We start from the raw sequence: 26,792 nt of genomic DNA on the forward strand, positions 1-26,792 counted from the left end.
AATATTAAACTGGGCCAATTGGTGCATAGCTGAGATTAGTTTGAACAGCTGAAGGGCAACCCGAAACAAATGGCGATAAGGCGACGTTCTTGTTCGTCTCCCTTTGTCCCGTGTTTCAATTCAACTTTTCATACTCGTCCTATTTTTTCTTGTACTGTACGTGCTTTTCGGGCTCCGCAGGTTTTGTGCACAACGGCACGATGGTTTCATTGGTTCTGGCCCACGTTTTCGATAGTGGTGCTCGATGTTGTGAGGTAGTCACCGTTCATGCATTGCTTTGGAGGTCTTTTGTAATAAGGGCTGCCTGTAGAGCTACGTGATATTTTGCACGCTTTGTTGCTCCTCCGTACGTTTACAAAGCTCCTGTGAATAGCGTGCAGTATTAGGTTCTTGTATCATTTGTAGGAACAAGCCATGTACTTTCACGTGTTCTTGAACAGTCGGTCTTATCGCACATTATATAAAGCTTTGCTGTGCTCTACTGCTTGCAAGGACAATTTTATAGTCAGTGGTACTATTTAAGCAGATGCCTTAGATCTGCCTCCATGATAAAGATGCTATAGGTGTGGATTTATAATGTGGGATTTTAACCTGATCACTGAATTTAGAGAAGCTAAAAACCGGTTACCTTAGGCGTCTTAAGCTACCTTGTATGTCTTACTCAGGCATTCAGAAATTTGCCTTAACTTGAAGCCCATGCTTGATTTGGTCGAGATAAAGCCCGACGCGAACGCGCCCAAGGAGAGACAGTGAGTGTCTTGGGCACGTTCGCACCTGTCGTTATAGTGACAGTCAAGCATGAGCTTCAAGTAAGGGTGAATATCGAAATGCGGGGTAAGTAATAAGCGATGTGTCTGCATAGTTGTAAAGATTATGTCCTGTTTTTCAGGTTTAGGATGCTCAAGCCAGCCAGCAAGAGAGTCATCTTCCAAGTACGGTTCGCCCTCCAGACCCGCATAGCATCGTACCGTGTGCCTTTAGGAGTGCTGACAGATGTTCTTTCTCTTTTGGAACTGGTAGCGGTCTAACTTGTAGTCACGGTAACGGCTACAAGGCTTAATCTCACTATTTTCAGCGCCCAAAAATAATATTCCCTTTGAACTGGCAACTTTAAGATGAGCACCCACTGCAACATGTTTCCTTGGTAGTACTGCTGCGAGGGCCAATGCAATTAACCACTGCTGCTATGTTGAGACCAGTGTATGAACACCAACCAGATAACGCTACAGAGATGTAGATGTAGCAGCTCGTCTCCAGTATCAGCTGAATCAATGCTTTGGCCTTTCGTGGCACCTGACTGCATTTTAAGTAGTGCTTTATGTTTTCAAAAATGTGACAAATATAGAAGCTTGTTACGTGATGTCGGGTGGGGAGTGCTGAGTGTATGGAAAGCGGTGACACAGTTTAAAAGGGAAGGGCTGATTTGATACTGCTACAAGTGGCTCAGCACTCTCAGCAGCATGGTGTGGCCTGGTACCACTGCATTTGGTTGACTACTGCATTCCAAGTGTGCTGTGGTACCAGCTAACAACTAACTGCAACTACATTGACATTCCTTATGACCCATGAATCTACACACGAATTGGCTGTAGTCTCACTCGCATGGAAATATGGTATAGTTATTCTACTCGAATAATTTATAGAGCATACCATTTCTGTACTTATACTGCATGCTTACTTATTCGAAGAAAATGACTTCCACGTTATAACAGTCCTCATTTCTAAGAGTGAGAATATGTTAAAGCTATTTTTTTATGCAGCAGCTGTGTTCCGAATTCTTCTCCTTTATGGAGAACCTAATTTGGAACCCTTTTGCTGCAGGGGGTTGCCTGCTTCTCTTACAGAATTTATCATTGTGCTAACGTAGTGGTGGTTTTCAGGTTGTTTTTCCTATAGGGTATATTGCTGTTTTGGGCCTTCCGCTATTGCTCTCCTTTATGTTTCACTACGTTGCTTCTATTTTTTCTTTTGCTAACTACAAGGTTAGTCAAATAGTTCTTTGATGTTCCCATATGTGAAGTTTGTGTTTGTTCATGCGAATTAAGCCTGATAATGCGCCATTTGTGTTTTATTTTACTGGAGAGAATGCAACTAACACTGCACTGTGAGAGGTGTTCCTTTGCAAGCGTTGCTTTTAATGTCTCATTTTATTTATCCTTTAGTATGTTTATGTTTAGCTCTTATGCATATGTGGTATTCTTGTATTGGTTCGTGCGTTAAGTGCTGATTGTGCCTTTCAGAAACCGAGAGATGGCATCATGTTGTATTTTTACTGTTCACTCTATTTTCATGAGGCAGTTGCAGTCTGCCATTGAATTTCACTGCAAATATTGTGTACATCATTACGTGCTTGTCAAACGGTTGATAGCAGTAAGGAGTTTCACAATAAAAATGCTGGTGGTGACAACGAAGTTTCTCTTCGCTTAGTAAGAGTGGCACTTTGAATTGTTGTTCCAAGCAGTCCAGGACTGTCTGAGAAGCTGCGTACGCCAATAATCACTGGCTGTAGCAGCGTCTCGAGCAGTCTGAGGCAGTCTGGGACAATAAATTGAAGATGACCAGTGCATGCATGCATGATGAATAAAAGAAATAGCCAAAAATAGTACAAGGCACATCCAGCGGATATATATTACATGTTGCAGATACAGCCATGTGTGGTACAATGGATATCCTGTGGATGTTGTGGACTTCGATTAGATGTTGCATATATCCAGCCCTGACATCCCCACAACGTACCACTCACATGTTCTGGATGCATTTGCGATGATTCACAGTACATCCATGCAAAGTTTTCTGGATAAATCTGGATATCAAATGGGCGGACTGAATGTCCAAGGTGCACCATATTAGGCACATTTAATGGATGTATCTCGCTATCTTGGTACTGTTGCCTAAGCGCGTGGGTGCTGTCGGTAAGGTAACTAATTGTAGTAAAATCAAATCAGTTTATTCAAACATCCTGAGATGCTTAGGAGCACGGACAAAAACCCATGAAAAGGCTTGACGCGGGTCCGTGCCCCCTACAAGGCATACAGTGGAAAACGCGACATGTTAAAATACACACAGTGAATTTGCAGGACGCAGATGCTCACGGACAGTTATGGGCACAAAAAATAAACAAAAACAAAATTGTGATATATATAACTAAAGTAAACAATATGAGGTTGAGAAACATGAATGATCTGGTATACACAAATATGCGTGGAACAAAGAAAAGACAAAAAAAAAACTTTAACAATTAAAAGAATGAAAGAAAGAAAAAAAGAAGAAAGAAACGCTAGGACAATGCGCATTACACCAAAACTAAGTATGCGTGAGTACAAAATATGCGTGATAAGAAAACACAGGCATGCATACACATGACACAGAAGAGAAAAAGAACAAACCATATTGCTACGTACATTTTTGTTCGGTTTACAGAAATATTCTACGTAAATCTCTGAATGATTTATTTATCACATCTAAGGTATGTTCTTCGTACAGTTCGTTCAGGATTGACGGTAAGCGAAATCTCAGCATCTGTTTTCCGTAATTTGTGCGGCACACATGAACTGTCCATTTTGCGGGATTTCATGTACAGTACACAGGATGGTGGGTTGTAAGCCCGGCTAATTCAGCCAATGAATTATCGTGCTTAACTATTTCCGACTTGTAATAACGAATCGGTCTATAGGTGCATAAAGAATGCACGCGGATAATGTAAAATCTAATAAAAAGTTCTTTGTGCGAATAGTAAGGGGCCTTAGCTGTTATGCGGATTACACGTTACTGTAAACGCGATAGTTTCTCAATATTTTCCACTGTTGTTGTTGTTGCCCAGACCAGAGCGCCGAAATTCACGATCGAGGAAAACAGGGAATTGTAGAGCAGTATAATGACTGAAATGGGAAAAGATGAGCAATAGCGACGCAAATACCCAGTCGTGCGCGAAAGCTTCTGCACAAGGTAGGCAACGTGGTCGTCCCATGACATTTTCTCTGTGAAAATGATTCCAAGAGTCTTAGCTTTTCCGCCAAGTTGAGGTGATTGCCTCCCTTAGGCGAGTCCCTATGACAGCTCCACGCGGGAAGTGCTGGAATCTCCGAAAACCATTAGTTGGCCTTTGGTGCCCGCAATAATTTTAGCGAGGGTTAGGAGGGTAGCAAGGTCTTCTTGTTTGTCTTTTGGGGTCTGTACACATTTAGAAAGACTGTATGGGCTTTGCCCTTTTTCTGGGGCGCAACCACGATTGTTTTGTGATTAGTTTCTGTGCGGCCTTAGAAATAATTGACAGTGGCAGTTATAGTTTTGCATACCAGCGTTGCGACACGAGTGTATTTTATATTGAGCAGCGATTAATAGACCAATAGTTTTACTCGCCGGACACTTCTTGTAAGCAGATTATGTCCGGTGGGCTTAGGGAATTTTGTACAAAGTATTGGAGGGCTGCTGCTTGCTTGTGGAATGTACGACAATGCCACTACCAAATCTCAAGCTGCTCTGAACAATTCGCTCTCTGTGTCAGTGAATGTAGCGTTCGCAGTGCGGCGGTGGGCCGGAGCTCTGGGATTGGACAAGGGGCCTGCACCTGTGCGCTTACGAGCTTCACGTCGCGCGGTTAAATAATTTTCATTAAACATAGATCTTTGCTGTTGGATTTCTTGTTGCATTTGCTGCATCTGTTGCATTACGCTTTGCAACATGGCATCCGTGCCTGATGGGGGTGTTGTGGGTTGTGGTGCGGTAGGATTGGCTGCCTATTCTAGGCTATGATTTTCTGATAATATGGATGTTCTGCGTGTGCTTGCTGCTGATGTGCGGCGACATTGAGTTAAATCCCGGCCCCACTGACGGTAGTGGGGCCTGTATCGAATCCATGCTGAAAGAGTTGCTGTCTGGTCAGAACAGGTTGGCAGCGGACGTGACTGCGCTCAGGGAGCAAGGTGGAAAGCGTTGTAGCTGACTGGGGAGCCAGATTCATTGAATTAGAAAAACGAGCCTCGCGTGTAGATGACCTTGAGCGTACAGTGAAATCACTACAGGCAAAGTTGACTGATCTGGAGGATAGGAGCAGGAGATCCAATCTGGTAGTCTTTGGCATGCCGGAGGATGCCGGCAAAACTGAGCCTATTCTTAAAGATAAAGTTCTTGATGAGGTGTTCTCTGCAAAGCTTGCTGTTCCTTGCAAATCCGTCGGCCGAATTCATCGTCTTGGTAGCAAAGATAACAAGAGACCAGTCATCATTTACTTCCAGGATTTTACCGAAAAACAGCTTGTCTTAAAAAGTGCGTACAAATTAAAGGGTAGTCGAATATCGATTCAGAACGATTACTCGCGCAGCACACTAAGAAAACGTAAACTCTTGTGGGATAGTGCTAAAATTGAAAGAGAACAAGGCAAGAAAGTTCGCTTAATTAACGATAAGATGCGTGTTAACAATGAGCTTTTCGCATGGGATGACAGTAAGAACTTGAGGATCAAAATTGACGGCCATGTAAATACTTCGAAAAATGACTGACTTGCCTCCGCTTACACTTCCCCTGGCGCTAAAGAACTGAGAATTTTAAACATTAACGCCCGCAGTGTCGTTAATAAATCGGAAAGCCTTGAGGCAACTATCATGGGTTACAATCCCCATGTGGTTGTGATAACAGAAACGTGGTTGCATGACAACATTGAAGATGCTGTTGTGTTTCCCACATCTTATCGAGCATATCGCCGTGACAGGTGTACTAGAGGGGGCGGGGTGGCGGTTTTGGTAAAAGAAACTATATCCGCTACTCTGTTACGTCAGGCCGGTAACTTGGAATCTGTTACAATAAAGCTTACTTGCTGGGATAAATCATTCTTGCTGTTTGCAGTTTATCGAGCACCTGACTCGGCCCCAGAATTCTTTCGTGATCTTTTTGAACACATGGTTTCATTCACAAGCGATAAAACACTACTTATAGGCGACTTTAACCTACCAGATATTGATTGGGACAACAAGTTTCTCTGCATCGGGATTAATTCGCCCTTAGGTTAGTTGCATGACATCATTCTGTGTCACAATCTACAACAGGTTGTGAGACAGCCAACGCACACCTATGGTACATCAGCAACCATAATTGATCTCGTTTTTGTTAGTCGTTCATTAGAAAACTTTTCTGTCTCGGTTGAGCCTGGAATTTCTGATCATAGTCTGGTATATATTTCTTGTTCTTTGGAGTGCTTAACACCAAAAAAATTAAAACAACCACTGTTAAAGATTTTTCTCGTGCCAGAGACGAAAGCGTCTTGGATTATCTTGAAGGATGCCTTGATAACTTTCACACTAACAATGTTACTGTGCTTTGGGATAAATTTAATGAAATTATCACTCACTGCCTTAGCAGCTTTATTCCTAATAAAACTAAAGAAAACTTCCAAGATTACTCCCTGGATAAAGAGAAAACATCTTGCACCTTAAAAGAAAAGTTAAGCGCTTGAGACGACGATGTGCCTCACGTGTTTCAATTCACGAAATCCAAAATAAGCTCAACCAAGAAGTACGGCAAGCTAAGCGCCGGTATTTTCACCACACATTGCCAAATTTTATTTACGCGGCACCCCAAAAATTTTAGGCTTTTTTTAAGCGCAAAAACCAAACCAATTGACCAAATTGTTCACGAGGGCCATGTCATTGTCGAAAAACAACGTATCGCGGAGCACTTCAATAATTATTTTCAGAGTGTTTTTTCAAATTTTGATGGTGTTATAAACCTTAACCGCATGTCATGTAACTCGACCTCTGATATTGTTTCGCAACCTGGTGTTGTGTCGATGCTGCTGAACCTCAAAACTAAATCATCTCCAGGACCAGACAACATACTGAACGCGTTTTTGCGCAGATATGCTGAAGCGTTAGCCCCTTTTCTTGTTGTTATCTTCCGTTCTTTGTTATCTTCGGCTAATCTTCCTACAGACTGGCTAACTGCACGTGTCATTCCCATACCGAAAAAAGGTGACAAAACCCTAATAACTAGTTATCGTCCAATATCATTAACTTCATCATGTTGCAAGTTAATCGAACATATTATAGCTAATGAAATAACCAGATACCTAAGTGACAACAACGTACTGTCCCCTCATCAGCATGGTTTCCGGAAGGGTTTCTCTACTGTAACACAATTAACCACAATTATTCACAACTTTGCAAGTGCTCTTGACAAGTCAAGCCAAATTGACGTAATATTTTTAGACTTTAAGAAAGCGTTTGACCTTGTTCCTCACAATAAACTTATAGAAAAACTACAGTCGATAGACCTTCCAGCCTATATTATTAACTGGGTGGCGGCTTATCTTTCTAATCGCAAGCAGTTTGTTTCAATTGATAATTACTCTTCTAACGAACTTTCAGTAACCTCTGGAGTACTTCAAGGTAGCGTGCTAGGACCGTTACTATTTCTAATATACATAAACGACATCACTAACGAAATTTCTCATCCTGTTCAAGTTAGACTATTTGCTGACGATTGTGTGTTGTTTAACGAGGTTACTTGCCACGAAGATCAATTAATGCTTAACTCGGACCTTCAAAACATTCTTTCCTGGTGCAGTCGGTGGGGCATGGAATTGAACAGAGAAAAGACTGTTTACATGTCCATAACAAAAAAATAAAATAAACTGTCGTTTGTCTATGACCTCGACTCTGAACCGCTGACCAAAGTCAGCCAGTATAAATATCTTGGAATCAAAATAACCAGTGACCTCAGCTGGAATAGCCACATTTCTAACGTATGTAACTCGTCTTTCAGGAAGCTTTGTCTCCTCAGGTACAAACTAAAACACGCTCCCTCTGGTACTAGATTGCTGGCTTACACTTCACTCATCCGACCGAAACTAGAATATGCATGCATTGTGTGGGATCCCTATAAGAAAATTAACATTAACGCTTTAGAGATGGTCCAACGTAAAGCTGTCAGGTTTATTTTTTCTAAATATCGACTGAGTGACTCTCCTACAATATAATATTCAAACGCAACAAATACGCAGGCAAATACAACGACTAAGGTTCCTTTTCTTGCTTAAAAACAACTGTTTGTCTCTCGACCCACAGGCTTATGTTAAACCACTCACAGCGCGCCGAACACGGCGTCGTCACGCTGATTCTTTAACACCTTATAACACCCGAACTAACCTCTTTAAGTTTTCCTTCTTCCCGCGCACTGTAATAGATTGGAACAGCCTGCCATTATCAAAATTGATAAACACCGATTCTATTGAACGCATGTGTCTTTACTCCTAGGGGCATTGCCATGTCGGCAAGCCTTGTTACTGTTTCCCTCCCCCCCTTCTTTTTAAACATGAATTTTGTTTGATACTTTCCTGATCTTCCTTGTTCTATTATTTTCAGTATTTTGCAATGGTCGCTCGTTCAACTTCTGGTGTCTTTTTCGTTTTTTTCTTTTTTCCCCCTCTCTTGATAGTGGTTGAAAGTGCTCATATATGCGTGTGATACTGTTCTAATATTTGTCGGGTTGTCTTCCTTCAGTGTACCTTCTCTTAATCTTATTAGTCGTCGCTTTCATTTTTTTCTTCTGATATTTTCTTCTGATATTTACATAAGTTGCATTGCTTTTGTATTTCTTTTTCATGTGTGCATGTGTATGTATATATATACGTACATATGTAAATATTTATGTATTCTGCCCCTCCTGCTTGGGCCCTCATTTGGGCTTGCAGTATTGTATAAATAAATAAATAAATAAATAAATAAATAAATAAATAAATAAATAAATAAATAAATAATAGGAGCAGTCGGAGATACAACTCGAGCCCAGCTCGCCTGTTGGATGTTGTGTGGCACTGGAGGCATCTTCTTAGCTTGTATTTTCGGTTTGTTCGGCTGCTGCTGCGGCACCGGGGCTCTAGTCTTGTGCACCGCGACTGGACCACCTACGTCCTTGCTTTCGCCAGGATGCCTGGTCTTTGCGATTAGGTCTTGGTTGTGCAAGAACCCTGGCTTTCGTGGCCTGAGGCGACGTTTACATTCCTTGGCGCCAGTAGCGTGGGCTTACCCACAGGCGGCGCATTTCAGGGTGCAGTCGTTCCCTTCCGTTGGGTTTTGAGTGCCGCGCGTGTGGCAGACTCCTATGTTAGGGGTGGGGCACACATCAGAGCGGTGGCCGGTGCGGTAGCATACCGGCACACCTGCGTCGTTGCCTTATAGGGCTGACAGGGAGTCTCCCCTCCGCCGTAGTGTACATATATGGGAGTGTACTCACTGCTGGAGGTAAGTACCGCGGTCTTGGTGTCACCCAGAATCCGAGCTTGAAGAATCTCTACCACTTGAGTACGTATACGCAAGTGGTCCATCAACTCTTCGGTGGGTCTCTTGGGGTCGATTCCGTGAATTACGCCAGGTGAGACTCCATCCGGAGCTGCCACGTAGCCATTCACCTGGTGCAGTGCTTCGTTAACGTGGAGGTAGGTCAAGCACCTCACCCGGTCAGCGACTTGATGGCGAGGTGTAGAAACAAGTATTTTGGAGCTTGGGGCGCTCTAACGTAAAACTATTCCAAACTTTTCTATTACAATTCTGCAATCAGCCCTCTGCGAGTGGTCAAAAACTTTCTTCAACCACCCCCACTTCACCTGTCTGACACGCGACGTCACGAAAACCGCGATAGCTCCCCATCTGATATGACGTGTACACACTGATTATGCATGATTTCACTGAACAAAAGAAAAACAGTTATTTCTGATTCGACGCCTTTTCGCCATTAGCACTCGGCTATTGGTCAAAAGTTTTCGGGCTGCACCTACTTCACCTGCCTGTCACACGACGTCACAAAACCGCAATAATTCACCGCGTCAAAGTGACGTGTACGCGTTAAAGATGCATTAATATGCCGTACAAAACTGAACTTTCTTCTGAATAGCCGCAGGCTGCCCCGTTCCAAATGGAATAAAAGATGGCTGCCGCCGATCGCTCAGGCACTGACTACTGGCACCTGCCGGGGAGCATGGGTTTATTTGCGTGTAAGAAGACTTTTTGCCTGGCCATGTAACGTTTTTGAGCACTTTCGGCACGTTTTCGACATTGTTTTGCAAACTATTCTTTGACGAGGATCCGTTTTAGCGTTATTCTTAAGCTTCCGTTGCACGCCACCGCGATTTTCGACCAGCCACCGCAAGCTAAGTCACGGAAAGCGGACCAATCGCAGTCGCCGGCACCATCCTCTTCATCCCGTTATCGATTTTCAGTGCACTGGCTCTGCCCCAGCGAATCCCTCTCCACTTGAGCGTTCTCCTCGCCTCTTGTCAGCCAATTAGATAAGACAAGTCGATCAGTGTAGGCAATGTTATTCGTTTTTCAAGCCAACAAAAGTTACCTCCTATGAACGAGATGAGCGTTTGATTGGTCTGTTCAGACAACCCTGCGGGTGACCGCCCGATGCTTGCGTCGGCGGTTACGGAAATTTGACGTCAGGAGATTGGAATAAAAACATATTGGAATAGTTTTACGTTATAGGACCCTTGGTGTAAGCCTAACCCGGAATTGCGTGTCCGTGACTTGGCGTTGACAGACTATCACTACGGCTTTGGTGGTTAGTGAAGACTTTGACAATAAGTACCTTGAAAGGTCGAAGTACGACCTTAAAATCATTCCTGGGGAGTGGTGGCAACCGGCGACGCTTAGACCACGGTTCTGGTGATTGCGAAGTATTCGCCTGCTGTTATTTGGCGGGCGGTGGTATAGCGGTCCCGGCTGCGGTCACCGCTTCTCCGCTTGTCAACTTCTTCCGTCGTCGAGGAAGGTTCATTTGCCACTTGGAGCACGTGTCGTCCAATGCTGACGTGGCGCGGTCGGACGTTGGCGCATTCTGGCTGGTCGAAGCAAATTCCATGGACTGGATCTCTTGGAATTCTATAGAAGTGGACACGGTACACGGCGCGATACTTGTAGAGGGAAGGTTGAGGCTCCGGTGAAGCCCAGTCGTCGGCTGGCAGGCCGCCATAAGGCTGCTCGGCGTATTCGTGCCTATGCCTATCCGTGGCCGCCGAAGCGACTGCGTCAGGTTTAATTCGACCTCGCCCAACGGAGAAGGTTTCAAAGTCCTTAACTGGGCAAATATTGGTCACTTACGGCCAAAACCAGTCTCGGGCGGTGCAGAAACACTTCACGGATAACCTGAACACAAAAATTCAGGTCTCAACTCGAGTTAGATGCATGAAAAGGCCGAAAGTCGGTGGAGCGGGGTCTCTTCCCAACGCAAACTGAGTGTCTCCCATGGCGTTCTTTAAAAGCGAGAAAATTTTTTTCTAAGGCACTACCGACTTCACTGAAAGAAGGAAACTCTTGGTGGTATGGTGATCCTTTGCGCATACTCTAGTGAGTTCTCGCTATTATAGCGTAATGAAACCTTGATTAGGTGTGTACACTCACTCATGTCACACTTTTTCAAAAAATTAATTGAGTCCGCGGCTCAAGGCAAGAACACGTTGCACACGCAATTGTGTACGCCTCTAGAGCGAAGTGAACGAAGCGCTAAAATCTCACACTTTTGACGCCATTGCCCGTGGAAGTCTAGCGCAGGCCTCAAGGAAACGCTTGGTAGCCCGTGCCAATGGTTGACACACCGCAAGCGATCTGAAGGTCTTTCCACAGAAGGCGCTTCGATATGTTGAAGCTCATGGCATAACATACATCACTGATAAACATTTCATTTGGTAGTCTGCGCCTCGTCCCGTTTCTTCAGTTTGTTTTTATCCCTTTACTTGGCGCCGTTGACTACTTAATATTTACGGACTAGCCTTCCTTAATGCTTTTACCATTGAGGTATAATACTGCTCGTGTGAACGCAGTGACACCTACGAGGGTGGACACGTCGGAATAGTTAGTGATGTGTGGCGATGTGTCTTTCCTTGTGGTTATTCCCCAGTGAGACCTTATCTATATATCTATATCTATTATCTGTACCTTATCTCACTAAGCCTATGAGAGTGCACACTTCTCGCCTGACGGAGCCTCACGTAGTTACACTGTACGCGCAATTATTTATATTCGACGTCATTTATTTTGTATAGTTACCCCAATTAAAGAAATACTACCTGGGACATTTCCACTTATTGAGTTCGATTGCTCTAATAAGTTGACAAGGGCAAAAGAACTCATTGGCTTCAATTTGTAAATTGGAATATGTGGCCCAAGGTAATTAGACAAAAACATTAATTGTGAAACTTGGCCGATTTCTAAATTTATGCATTTTGATTCGCGGAGTTGCAATGTTTGCCTCTTCGAGTAGTACAGCTAAATGGACACAGCCTTGTGCTATATGTTAGAGGCAATTATAAAAATTCATTCAACACAAAGCTAAGCAAGGAACCTGGTATATCAAGTAGGCATAGCAGCAATGGCTGCGGTCTCATTGGTTGCGGAATGTAAAAACCCCAGCGTGCAATTTCGCTGGTCATTAAATTACCAAACATAATCAAGACAAACACAGAGCAGTTCACGAAGAACCTAGAGGTATATTTTAGACGTTAGACATTGTGTACGCGCAAGAACGTTTCGGTCTGCTGGTAAAACCCTCATGACGGCTACTTAGCGCGTGGTGAAATTAAGTTGTTGGGTTTAACGTCCCGAAACGATACAGTGGATTATGAGATATGCCACAATAACAGGTGTAGGATTAGTTTGACAACTTGCTGTTTCTAACGGGCGCCTAGATCTAAGCACATGAGCGTTTTTTTTTACCGTGGCCGGGAGTCCAACCGTCTGTCTCGTGCGCAACAGCAGAGCGTCATAGCAACTCAGTTACCACGGCGAGTTTGGCACGTGGTGACATATTAGAGCGCATGATGTTTTAATAGCCACGAAATATTTGTCGTTCTTTCCCTGTGCTTTTTAGTTTTTTTAGCTGGAAAGTTAACAGGTACAGTTCAGTTGCATGTGAAGCGCTTGCTAAAGAAACCCCGAGTGTTCCCCCGCCCTTTTTTCCCCCTTCATTATAACATGATACTGTACGAGAGGCGGGCGCCTTGAGGCAGCACTGTTATGTCACTTGTGATAACTTAAGTGTTTTCTGTGATGTAAAATCTGGTATGACGAATGCGGAAGGGCATATTATTGCTACGGAACAGTATTTGCGATGACAAAGAGGCGAGCAGGTTGAAGACGACGACGGCGATCAGAGGCTAGCGCGGGCTGTTGTCTCTTGGCCACGTGCGGCGTATAGCCTCGTAAATATACTTGTATATAGCTTTTCGTCGGCGTCTTCCTACGTAACATATCCGGTGGAGGTGGACGTTTCCTGTACCTCGTCACGGAGCTTCGCTGTGGACGGTACGTCGAGCCTTCCTTCATGGCTCCCGGCGACGACAACTCGACTCCGCCAGCTCCGACACCTGCTGCCACTTCAACGACCTACATCACTCTCCCCGCTCCCCGTGATCCTGGCGTATTCTCGAGCAAAGATGGGGAAGACGTCGAGGACTGGATCAGCCTGTACGAACACGTCAGCCGCAATAACCCGTGGGACCCTACTATCATGCTCGCCAACGTAGTCTTTTACCTCGGTAGAACACCTCGAGTTTGGTTTCGAACGCACTAAGGTGAGCTCACCAGTTGGGATTCGCTTAAGAAAAAGCTCCGAGACTTGTTCGGCAACCCCTACGGTCACCAACTTGCCGCGCAGAAGGCGCTTTCCGGCCCTGTGCAGACGTCAACAGAGACCTATGTCACGTACATTCAGGACGTCTTGGCTCTGTGCCGCAATGTTGACACACAGATGACTGAGTCAGATAAGGTTTCCCACATCCTCAAAGGTATTGCCGATGACGCCTTCAACTTGCTCATTTTCAACAACGTGGCGACGGTGGATGCAGTTAAAAAATAGTGCCGCCGCCTGGAACTCGCTAAAAGCCGACGTATCGACCAGTAGTTTGCCCGTCTGCCCAACTGCCTGTCTGACCAGCGTTTGCCCGTCTACCCAACACCCCAGCGACACCTTCCTCTGCCGACGCCCTTTGTCCCAACAACACTGGTGATGTTACCAGAATCGTCCGGCGTGAGATCGAGGCCACCTATCCAGCTGCCTTCGACTCCAGCCCCTCCAACGCACCTGCAGTCACGGTTACCCTGATCCATAGAGTTTCTCACTATAGCACCTAGAGGGTAATCTGGCGCCACCGTCTATGCGAGTTTCTTAAGGAGGCACCGGGCGGTCATGGGAATGCCGGTATATGTGTCTGCGAGGCTCGTGTTGGCTGGTGTTGTAAGAGGCTTCGTCTAAAACGTGGATATGGCTACGCAAATAACGCGTTCTCAAAGTAAAATCTTCATAAAATGTTTCCATTCACGCATATTACATCTTTACTCACCCACCATGCATGACCAAGCGAAGAAAAGCAAGAACAGACGACCAACTGTTTCAAAGCGAACGCGAACCTTGTCGTCTGTCCTCCAACTTTAGCGGCCCGCTGATACCTTTTACGTAACATGTAGTCGTACACACAATAACAAGTTCTCATAGTGAAACAAAACATGTTTTCGCGTAATAATAAAGCTAAAACAGCTTTTCATGTGCTGTTCTAGTAGAAAATGAATCATTGTGAGAGACGGAACGGTACTTGCCAAGCGCGTCTTCAAGGTGTCCTGTCTCTACGATAACGATGCCAATCCGAATCCACAATATACCGGCATTCCCATGCATGCCACAGCGCAGCAGCGCCAGATTTCCCTCTAGGTAATGTAGTGAGAAACTCTATGCCCTGATCCAAGCAGTTGTCCGCTAGGAGTTCGCAAACATGGGTCTTCACACCATCTTCTCGGCCCATCGCCCTGATACCTACCCGGCTTCTTCGATTCCGCCCCGTCCCGCATCTTCTTACACACCACGTTTCCGCAACCCGTCTGAATGGCGCACTGCTGACGACAAACCCATTTGTTTTCACTGCCATCGAATCGGGCACATTTCTCGGCACTGTCGCAGTCGCTGGAGTTCCCTGAACCGGTCTACTTATACTGCCTACTCTCGCACCCAGGTGGCCTTCGTCGTCCCTATGCTGCCCGCTCCGATAATGCCGCAACTGATTCTCCTGCGCCAAACCGCCCCTATTCTCGTTCGCCCTCGCCCCAACGACGACAGTCTCGCTCCCCCCAGCCCCGTCGCTCCTATTCGCCGACTCCCTTCGGACGCCGTTCCCAGACGGAAAACTAGACGATGCAGCGCCTCGAGGTGACGCTGCATTGTTCCCTTTACGCCGCCAAATCCTCTACTCACGTTGCCCGCTCATCTGAATCTTCTTGACGTGCAAGTCGACGGTGTTTCTGTATCTGCTCTCATAGACACTGATTTCTCGGTAATGAGCGCTAACCTTCGTAACCAGCTGAGGAAAATAATAACGCCCGCCACGACGCCTGTTGTCCGTGTCACCGATGGCAGAACAGCCCCTGTAATTGGTATGTGTTCCGCCCGCGTCTCCTTCGCCGATCGCTCCACTATCGTGCTATTCACAGTCATCGCCCACTGTCCCCACGACATCATCCTCGGCTTAGACTTCCTTTCCGCACATTGTGCTCTCATCGATTGTTCCGCCAGTACTCTCCGCCTTGACCTGCCTGTTCTGGATCCCGCTGAACCATACCCCAGTCGCCTCAGTTCCGTCGACTTCGTTCGCTTGCCACCTTGGGCACTGACTTCCGTTGACTTCGTGTCATCCCCACCAGTCCCCGACGGTCACTACATCGCGGATCCTATGCAAGACGTCCTCCTTGCACAAGGGATCACAGTACCTCATACAGTTTTATCTATTACGGCGAATTGTGTCTGCCTGCCAATGGTCAATTTTGGCTTGACGACACAAGTGCTGCCACGCGGGATGTCTCTGGCCCAGATTTGCTCATTCGAGGATCACTCAGTAGCACCTATTGCAGTAGACGACAATTCAGCCGATCTTCCTCTACCATTGCAGTCGGCAACTTGTACCATCGCCGACTTACAGAAAATGATTGCGCCCGACATGCCGTCCGAGCACGCTCGTGAGCTCTACCGCGTTCTGTTTTCCTACCACGATATTTTTTACTTTAACGATCGTCCTTTGGCCCAAGCTACAGCTCTTAAACATCGCATTAATGCCGGCGATGCCCCTTCTATTCATCGCCGCCCGTATCGAGTATCACCGGCTGAGCGTCAAGTTATTCACGCCGAAGTTCGCAAAATGCTTGCCAAGAACATTATTGAACCGTCATGTAGTCCATGGGCGTCACCTGTTGTACTGGTGAAAAAGAAGGACGGATCATGGCGCTTTTGCGTGGATTATCGGCACCGTAACAGGGTTACCAATAAGGACGTGTATCCCCTACCTCGGATTGATGACGCCCTTGACTGTCTCCACGGTGCTCGCTATTTCTCCTCTATTGACCTTCGCTCCAGCTACTGGCAGATTGCCGTGGACGATCTCGACCGCGAGAAGACTGCCTTTGTAACACCTGACGGTCTTTATCAATTCAAAGTGGTGCCGTTCAGTCTATGTAACGCTCCTGCCACTTTTGAACGCATGATGAACTCCCTTCTTCACGGTTTCAAATGGTCCACGTGCCTGTGCTACTTGGACGACGTTATAGTATTCTCCCCAACCTTCGCTACGCACGTCGAGCGCCTCTCAGCAGTCCTGGACGTTTTTCGGCGAGCCGGTCAGCAACTCAACGCATCGAAGTGCAAATTCGGCCGTCGCCAGTTTACCGTCCTTGGACATCTCGTTGACGTGAACGGAGTGCAACCGGATCCAGGCAAGATCCATGCTGTTACGCACTTCCCTGTTCCAAAGTGTGTCAAGGATGTGCGCAGCTTCATCGGCCTTTGCTCGTACTTCCGCCGTTTCGTGAAAAATTTCGCGGCCATAGCACGACCACTAACCGAGCTTTTGAAAAAAGACACCCCTTTCCAGTGGGGCCATAACGAGGCCTCTGCATTCACGCTTCTAATCGACCTTCTCACAACGCCTCCCTATCTGGCCCATTTCGATCCTTCTGCGCCTACCGAAGTCCGTACTGATGCCAGCGGTCACGGAATTGGCGCAGTACTGGCCCAACGCCAGCGCGGCCACGACCGTGTTATCGCATACACCAGTAGGCTCCTCTCACCCGCGGAGCGCAACTATTCCATCACTGAGCGTGAGTGTCTGGCCCTAGTTTGGGCGGTTGCGAAGTTCCGCCCATACTTATATGGCCGACCCTTTTCCGTTGTCACAGACCATCACGCGCTTTGCTGGTTATGCTCACTGAAAGATCCTACAGGAAGACTTGGTCACTGGGCTTTACGCCTCCAAGAATATTCGTACTCTGTCACCTACAAATCTGGCCGACTACACAAGGACGCTGACTGCCTGTCTCGCTACCCGGTAGAAGAGCCTGACGACGCCGACAGAAGTACTGCCAACGGCATTTTCTCTGTGTCTGCCTTCGCTAACATCGCCAAGGAGCAGTACCGAGACCTATCGCTGCGAGTACTCATCGAGCGTCTGCGCTCTACACCTACCGACGCATCCGTTCGCCGATATGTTCTCCAGGGCGGCATTCTGTACCGAAGGAAGTTTCTCCCTGACTGCTCTGATCTTCTTCTTCTCGTGCCAAAACATCTACGACAGACTGCTTTTTGAGATGCATGACGCACCCACTGCAGGGCATCGTGGGGTTACCCGCACGTACGACCGCGTCCGCCGCCGCTTCTATTGGCCTGGTCTCGCTGGCTCCGTCCGACGCTATGTTGCTGCCTGTGATCCCTGCCAGCGCCGGAAAACACCTCAGGTGCTACCTGCCGGTCATCTCCAGCCGATCACCGTCCCTGTGGAACCGTTCTTTCGTGTTGGATTAGACCTCCTCGGTCCCTTTCCCACGTCATCCTCTGGGAACAAATGGGTAGCCGTCGCAACTGATTACGCCACCCGATACGCTATCACGCGAGCTCTCCCCACTAGTTGCGCCACTGACGTCGCGGACTTTCTCTTGCGGGACATTAGCTTACTTCATGGCGGCCCGCGACAGCTGTTTACTGACCGTGGTCGTAACTTCCTCTCGAAAGTTATCACCGACATTGTGCGTTCCTGCTCCATTCAGCACAAGCTGACTACCTCATACCATCCTCAAACAAATGGCCTGACAGAGCGGTTAAACAGTACTCTTACCGATATGCTGTCCAAGTACGTTTCCAAGGACAACCACGACTGGGACATTGCCCTTGTTTACGTCACATTTGCGTACAATTCTTCCCGGCATGACACCGCCGGATTTTCTCCATTTTATCTATTGTACGGTCGCGAACCGACCTTGCCCCTAGACACGGCACTTCCTCATGCTGCGATCTCAACAAGCGAGTATGCGCGCGACGCCATCGCCCTCGCCGACCGTGCACGCCAGCTTGCCCGTACTCAACAGACGGCCTCGCAAACCACTCAGCAGCGTCAGTACAACGCCCGCCACCGTGACGTACAGTTTTCGCCTGGTGCGCTCGTGCTCCTGGGGTCGCCCTCTCGTCACGTCGGGCTTTCAGAGAAGCTCCTTTCGCGATACACAGGGCCCTACCACGCGCTGCTCCAGGTGACGCCTGTGACGTACGCAATTGCTACTGTGCGTTCAACCTCGTCCTCTGCTCTGACATCTAGTGATCTTGTGCACGTCAGTAGTCTCAAGGCCTACTACACTGCTTCCGAGTCCGGCGTTTAGTCGATCCGGGACGGCGCTTTTACCGCCGGGAGTAGTGCTACGGAACAGCATTTGCGATGACAAAGAGGCGAGCAGGGTGAAGACGACGACGACGATCAGAGGCTAGAGCGGGCTGTTGCCTCTTGGCCAAGTGCGGCGTATTGCCTTGTAAATATACTTGTATATAGCTTTTCGTCGGCGTCTTCCCTACGTAACATTCTTTTCGTTTCATGCCTCTGTGTACACGTGAATATACTGAGGATATAAAGTGTAAATCTGTTACAGCGCCAATTGCTGAGTGGCCATCCTGGACATAACTGTCCTGTATATTATTTCCTTCGGCGTACGGTTGTTTCCTAATGAGTTATTCTTAAGAACCAATATTAGTTCATCTGAATTCCGTTGCTGCGACAAGATTAGCCCCCGAAAGCTAGCAATGACCTGTACAACCCCGTGGAGAGGCAGGGTGACAAAGAGTGGGATAAAGATCGGGGCTTCCACTACTTTGTTAAGACACAACAATCTACAGGCTTTAGGTTCAACGAAGGTCGTGCATATACGCATTTCGTCAAGACATGCGCAACGGATGAAGGAAATCATTTGGTTTTAGTTGTTTAGGTCGAGATTTTTTCGGTCTTCACGTATACTGGAGAGGAACACTTGCAGATCAAAAGTTCACGAAGGCCGAATAATTTTGCTTCGACAGTTATTGGCATTTCTTTAACTGTTGGACGAAAGGAGTTTGGTTAAAACCCTTTGGTGAAATTTCCAAATTTACAGCCTATTAAAATTAATTTTCAACTAGCAAAAGCTGCCCAGTCGCACCCAAGACTTCGTATCATAACATAACAGTATCACTTACCGCTTTCGCTGCTTGAACTCTGTTTTCGGTGGCGAGTGGGACGACGCTGTGACGTCACATGCCTGCTTGATGTCGACAGCACCCGAATACGCTGGTACGACGCGCTGCTGGAAGGCCTTGAGCTTGGTTCGTGCAATGATCCAAGTGAGGCTGCAAGCGGTAAGGTAGTGAGTCATGAGACGCGAATAAATAATCATGTTATCTGACAAATGGTGGTCAAAATGGGTGTGGCGGAAACTAAAAAGTGAGGTGAATGAACGGAATCTTACGTACCAGCTCTTTCTCTCTAATGTGGATTCACGGAATGCTGCAGTACGCTTCCACCGAAGAACATCAATAAAAATGCCGTAATAAAAAAAAGGCTGTAGTGAGCTACCACGACGTTCGAAGTAGCATGTTTAAAAGTATTTCCTGTCATTTAACGCGTGTAAGAATAATCAGCCATATAACAGCCTCCCATAGAGGTTACAACTCGTAAAGTGCTTTAAAAGAATAGAAATGTAACAGTGAAACCAGAAAACCTTAGAGATACGGGCGAAGTTACGTTGAGCATTAACACGGAGCAAAAACGAAGCATAAAGAAGGAGTTCCGCAAGGACTGCACATGGTGCTTCGAGCCTAAGTGATAGATAAGTGATTATCAGTAAGGCATAACGAAATCCCGGTCTCCATTCCAAATTCAATTTTTTTTTTTGTGAGAAGTCGCTATGTCTTCACGATGATGATCACTTGCTCGCAATTTTATGGTGGCGGTGACGATGCTAATTTAGCCTCTCTAGCCTTCTGCCCCCCTTTCAGGTATGCAGTGTTCGCCACACATCCGAAAGCTCATTGTCTCGAGGAAATACAGACAGAATTAAGTCCTAATATTTATATTCAGATGATCTGGCGGCCTTCTGGAAACAATGGACGTTGTACACGATCGTGTGAAAATCCTCTTCTCCGCAAGGCATCAAGTAATATGTTTCGCTCTGCGATATGACGCCAACAAGGATTTATGAAACACCGCGCACCGCCCAACTCGCCCAAGTGTCCGCAAGACCCACGAAGAAAGCGCACTACCAGTATTATGCGATCAAGCGGGTGTGCATGCCTAACTAACCCGTTCAATTTGGAAAAAAAGAAAAGAAGTTGTGAGGCCCCAAGACGGGTTATCCTCTTCATCGCGCAAGGCTCATACGGTCGCATCGAGAAAACACCACAGCCACTGAACCACTGGACTGGGACTTTGAAACGTAAATAGTACCGTGGGGTGCTTTTAATTGACAAATTCCGCCATGCTGTCGAATTCACCATCTTGCCACCTCTGATTGCCGCAAAGGGATGCTACGGGCGTCTCTGATTGAATGAATATGCCGCCGTTGCCACATTTCACAATGTGCAGAGCGGCACCGTTGCTACCAATTGCCTACACGTTTAGAGGCCGTCGACATGCACGGAACGCCTAAAGGACCTCCTTTGGTTGGTGGCTAAAACGCTTTTAAATGAGAGGAAAGTGTTGCAGCAAGTTTCGTCGTGTTTCGTCAAGGTCAAGGGCAGGTGATATCACGAATCATTCAGATCATAGCTCGCGATACGAGAGTGACCTTTTTTTGTTCTCTTCCTTGTCGCCGCCGGCATTATACCTTGCGCACCTAATCCAGGTGAAGTCACCGTGTCCGTTTCCGCTTTCAAACGATCTGGAGGAAGCGCCTTCGCCGTGCCTTCTCACCGGCGTGACGCACGGCGTCGTCTCGATCATATGGTCCGCGCGCTCTGGCACTGCGGAGTGAAAGCGACAGGGCGGCGCTGGCTTGGCTCGTGCACGGGCATAGGGCTCCCGAATGGATGTGGCGTGACACGTGGGAAACGACGGAGTCACGACGCAGTCGGCGCTGCACTCTGCTCGAAATCGTGGTCGGCGGTACGCGTGTCGTGGCTGCAATGGTGTTCGCCTTCACGGCGCCCGACGAATGTTTCCTCGTTTTCGGCTGCTTTAAAGCGGTAGTCCGCCCTGTCTGCCGAGGTCTGACGAAGCCATACGTGTGACTGAGGCAATATTGTGCGAAACAAAGCCAGCAGAAAAAAATGGGCCCGATTAGGAGACCGAGAAACATGTACCAACACGCAGCTAATGAAAGTCTAATGGCGCGAGTCCCGCCAGGCTGCCTCTTCCAGGGGCATTTAGTTCTTACCCTGCCATATATTTTCTGACTTCTTACATTTGTTCTCCATGAGCAGTGCATAACTTTTATAACCATGACATGTTGTATGAAGAAGAATGGCAAATAAAGGAAAGCCATTCAGTATAAAAGGAGGATTGAAAGCCTCCCTTTATTCCGCTATACTCTGAGTGCTCAAAAAAGCAAAAAAAAAAAGCAAAAAAGAAAGCGAATGGTGAAAGTATTTTTCATGGTGTGTGCGTCAGAGGATAGCGGAGGAAAAAAAATTAGTTTATCGCTCGTACTCGTCCCGGCACCCCCGTGACTATGGCGTTGCCCTACTGAGCACGAGTTCGCGGATACCGGATAACTGTGCAGTTCCGGCATGTTTAACCCCACAATTTAAGTCAATTATTAAGGACTTAGCATTCTTAAGGTACTTCGCGCACTTTCCGGCTGCTATCTATCTATCTATCTATCTATCTATCTATCTATCTATCTATCTATCTATCTATCTATCTATCTATCTATCTATCTATCTATCTATCTATCTATCTATCTATCTATCTATCTATCTATCTATCTATCTATCTATCTATCTATCTATCTATCTATCTATCTATCTCTCTGTCTGTCTGTCTGTCTGTCTGTCTGTCTGTCTGTCTGTCTGTCTGTCTGTCTGTATTCCATATATTGAGAAAGGGTACGCCAAAGACTTGACAAATTATAGACCGATCAGCTTACTGTCCGTTGCCTACAAAGTATTTACTGAGGTAATTGCAAATAGAATCAGGAGCACCTTAGACTTCCGTAAACCAAACGACCAGGCAGGATTCCGTAAAGGCTACTCGACAAGAGGCCATATTCACACTATCAATCAGGTGACAAAGAAATGTTCGGAATATAACCAACCCTTATATATAGCTTTCATTGATTATGAGAATGCGTTTGATTCAGTCGAAACCTCAGCAGTCATGGAGGCGTTACGGAATCAGGGTGTAGACAAGCGATATGTAAAAATACTGAAAGATATCTATAGCGGCTCCACAGCCGCCGTAGTCTTCCATAAAGAAAGCAACAAAATCCCAATAAAGAAAGGCGCCAGGCCGGGAGATACGATTTCTCCAATGCTATTCACAGCGTGTTTACAGGAGGTATTCAGAGACTTGGATTGGGAAGAATTGGGGATAAGAGTTAATGGAGGATACCTCAGTAACTTGCGATTCGCTGATGATATTGCCTTACTTAGTAACTCAGGGGACCAACTGCAATGCATGCTCACTGACCTGGAGAGGCAAAGCAGAAGGGTGGGTCTAAAAATTAATCTGCAGAAAACTAAAGCAATGTTTAACAGTCTCGGAAGAGAACAGCAGTTTGCGATAGGTAGCAAGGCACTGGAAGTGGTAAGGGAATACATCTACTTAGGACAGGTAGTGACCGCGGATCCGGATCATGAGAGTGAAATAATCAGAAGAATAAGAATGGGCTGGGGTGCGTTTGGCAGGTATTCTCAGATCATGAACAGAAGGTTGCCATTATCCCTCAAGAGAAAAGTGTGTAACAGCTGTGCCTTACCAGCACTCACGTACGGGGAGCGTATTTGGAATATCCAGAAAGTACAACGCATGGCAACCGCAGCACCACGCTATTGGCTTACGAGCCTGCGGGACGCCGTGATGTCACTCCTAGCAACGGCGCCAAGCGATAACTCTCGTTCCCGGTGCTCTCCTGTAAGCGTGCGTTTAATTGGCGTACAAAAATACCTCACGTGACCTGATCCTAGGTGCCTAGGGACAGGATCGTTTAGGGATTTTTGAGAAGGCGTGATGGTGGCGCCGAGCGACGCCGTGGCGTGTTCGTTCTCGGCGTAATCGTTCTCCGGCTCGCGCGGACCGCGCGTTGTTCAACGTTGCTTATGTGATCGCACTTGCGTTGCTTGTGTGTTGGTGGTAGGTTCTGTGTTACTTGGGGGAAAGCCGCGAGTAGTGGTGGTGCGGCAGTGCGACTTTCGCCTCGGTGAGCTCTGGCAGTACAGAATCTGCGTTGTGTGACCCGTGCTTCCTTGACAATTGAAATGTCGAACTGGCCTAGCGCCTCGGAAGCGAAGTTCTGCGAACCGCGATGTGGCGTCGCCGTGTCCGACTTTGCTTAACGGACATCGAGGGATGTGCTGCTCGCTACAAGTCATGTAAATGCGACTGCGTCGACCGCCCACTGTTCAGTGCTGAATGTGTGTTAGGTGTGCTGTGCGTGAAACGAGTGGTGCAGCCGTGCAGCGGGGGGGGGGGGGGGGGGGTTGGAGGAGCAGAGTGGCTTAGGGGTCTCCATTTGCACGTTAACAGATATGTGCTCCCGTTTTGGTCTCATTAGCGGCTGTCACGGGATTGTGGTGTGCTCCTTGCCTAGTATGAAGTTTACGATGCTAACACACAGCATGTTCACGTTTTTCCGTGCTATACGTCATTTGCATGACGACAGAGTTCAAAACAAGGCATATGTCTGTGTTGTTTGCATTTGTGTGTTGTAAATTACTTCCTATTGTGGAAGTTCTGGCAGTCTTAGTACGCAAGGAGTACGAACGTAAACATATAAACATATTTCTGTGTGTCTGAAATTTTGAATTTCCCATAATAGCCTTTGCGACTGATAAACGGGCTACACAGCCTGTGTGAATCAGCTACCTTTTGTTGCGACGCTCTTCCATGTGGTAGACTGATGCGTGGTGCGCGTTTATTTCTGTACTGTTGTAAAAACCATTTGTTTATTCACCCAAAACAAATGTACTGCTTCTTCGCCGCAGTACATTTTAGTTACGCGCTGAAGGATACTAAAATTGGGAGGGGACCGCTATCACCCAGCATAGTGTGTCCACTCAGGCGACCTGAGAGGCGGCGGTTGCGCGAGTGTATAATTAAAGAACTTTTCTTATGTCCAATGACAGAGGCCCCTTTCCACTTTTAGTATGCTTCACCGCAGTACATAGGTGTATTGCGAAAAAGGTAATCTTGAAAACTCAATTATGCAACGTTTCTTTCGTAGCTTGCTACACCGCAATACAGGGTGTAGCATCGTGCAGTAAAGCATACTAAGAGTGGAAAGGGCACATAGGTTTACTCATTATTTTCAATTGTGATATAATTTGCAAGTGCATCTCTGCTCTTGGTAAGCTTTATTGACAATTCTTTGTACATTACAAAGTCATATTGCCGGGAAGCTTACTAAGGCACATTAACCATTTTGTAATTCATTATTCACCTTCAATGCAGGAGCACAATGCGGATTCATGCCTATGCTTCTGGTTGGACTGAACGTGCTCTTTGAGAATTGATTAGTTGTTCATAAGTGCACTGGTACTTACTCTAAACTGGAGGGCTGAAGTTGATATGGAAGCACAATTTTTATTAAGGGGACAAGATGTTGCCAAGGTGGTTGTAGCACAGTTTTTTTTCTTCCAGGTACCTTTTCTACTAGAAGCTTCCATTGTAGTGTTTCGAGCCTCTTTGAGCCAGCACATAGTGTATATAAAAATCGGACACCGATTGGGAATATCACCTATGCTCTCTGCAGTAAGCTGTGCACAGGATAAGTTCATGCCTATGTATAGAAAAAAATGTAGCACGACCAAACAAAATAAAAGGGGGTGGGCTGCAGCGATACTAAGTGTTAAATGGTGCGTTATCCTTTCCATTGAGTTTTAGAGTGCCGAACTTGAGCTTGTTGGTTTCAGATCTCATGGTTGTTACTAACAAAACAGTGTGATAAACGAACAAGGGCTTGGAGGCATCCAGTCACCTTGCTTATCTCATGGTGTTGTTTCATGATCACCGTGAGCCTCCAGACCAACTACGAAGGGAAATTTGTTGCAATCACTTCTGAACTGTATTGCAACCAAACGAACAGTGCTCTCAATGACAACTTTTGGACAGTAGAATGCTTGCACTTAGCAAAGTCTAAGAAGGAAGCATTCAGGATGTGCAAGTGGGCCTTTTGAAGCTGGCATCATTGCTGAAGGGGCTTTGCCTGCTGCCCTCTTTATGGATACACAAAGATGATTTCTTCTTTGAGAGGGATTGTTTCAGATGTTGTTACATGGCAACAATGCTGGGTGTATAGTAGCAGAGAAGCTTGTCTTTGCCCACTGTCAATAATATGTTCCTTTTCCAGTGCCCTTGTGGAAGTGCCTACTTTTCGGACACAAAGTGCTCTCCATGCATGCATGCATATTTAGCTTGTAAAGATGTCTATTACCCCTTGCCTCAAGCTGGTCCTCTTTGATGTCACCCAAGAAGGCATTGCGGAGTATGGCGATGTGGACTTACAAATCAGTGTTGATGCCAGTGAAACCAGATTAATGGAGCTGCCGTTTATTTCTGTCCACTCCATCTTCATCCAGTTACAATGAGCAGTTCTTTGTCCAAACAGAAGGCATATGTAGTTGGTCATGCATAGCCTGCGCCCTAAGACTTGTTGGCGTGCCTGGGAACCTTAGCAGTGTCTATATGCAAAAACATTCTGATGTGTTGATGACTTCCTTCTCTTTATCACACTTTGCCTGATGAAGCCAGTAACTTGATCAATTAGATGTTCAACAGGCTTCCCATTAGTTTTCCCAGCGTCTCTTTTACCAGGGTGCTGCTCATAGATATCTGTTTTCTTGACCTTGCACTGCACTTAAACCATGGCCACACCTGCTGAACCTATAGTATGCGATCAGAAAAGTGCTATATATCACGTTGCTCCAAACTCATGACATGTGCTACAAGGCCTTGAGGAACACCCTCATTAATTTCCACCCTCATCATACTGTATGAAGCTTCGCATGATAAGTGCGAGAATTAACATCTGCTGGTTTTTCAGTGTTATTCCTGTCCAGCTTGCTGAAAGCTATCCTGAGTGTTTCAAAAGCAAACGACCGTTGCTGGACAAGAAGTGCTTAAAACAAGGGTCGCAATAACCACATATGTCACACGAAATGAAGAACGCCACCGAGTGTACAGGCGGTTTAATTCTTATCCAACAAGCTTGGTTCTCCCTTTGCAAGTGAGTAAACCCAACTTGCCCCAAAGACATGGCCTGTGACAAACTATATGCCAGATGCTGTGTCCCCTGCAAAGCCGAAGATGTGTACAAGATCCTGACACC

Source organism: Dermacentor variabilis, chromosome 8 (assembly GCF_050947875.1).
Source record: "Dermacentor variabilis isolate Ectoservices chromosome 8, ASM5094787v1, whole genome shotgun sequence".
Classification (NCBI taxonomy): Eukaryota; Metazoa; Arthropoda; class Arachnida; order Ixodida; family Ixodidae; genus Dermacentor; species Dermacentor variabilis.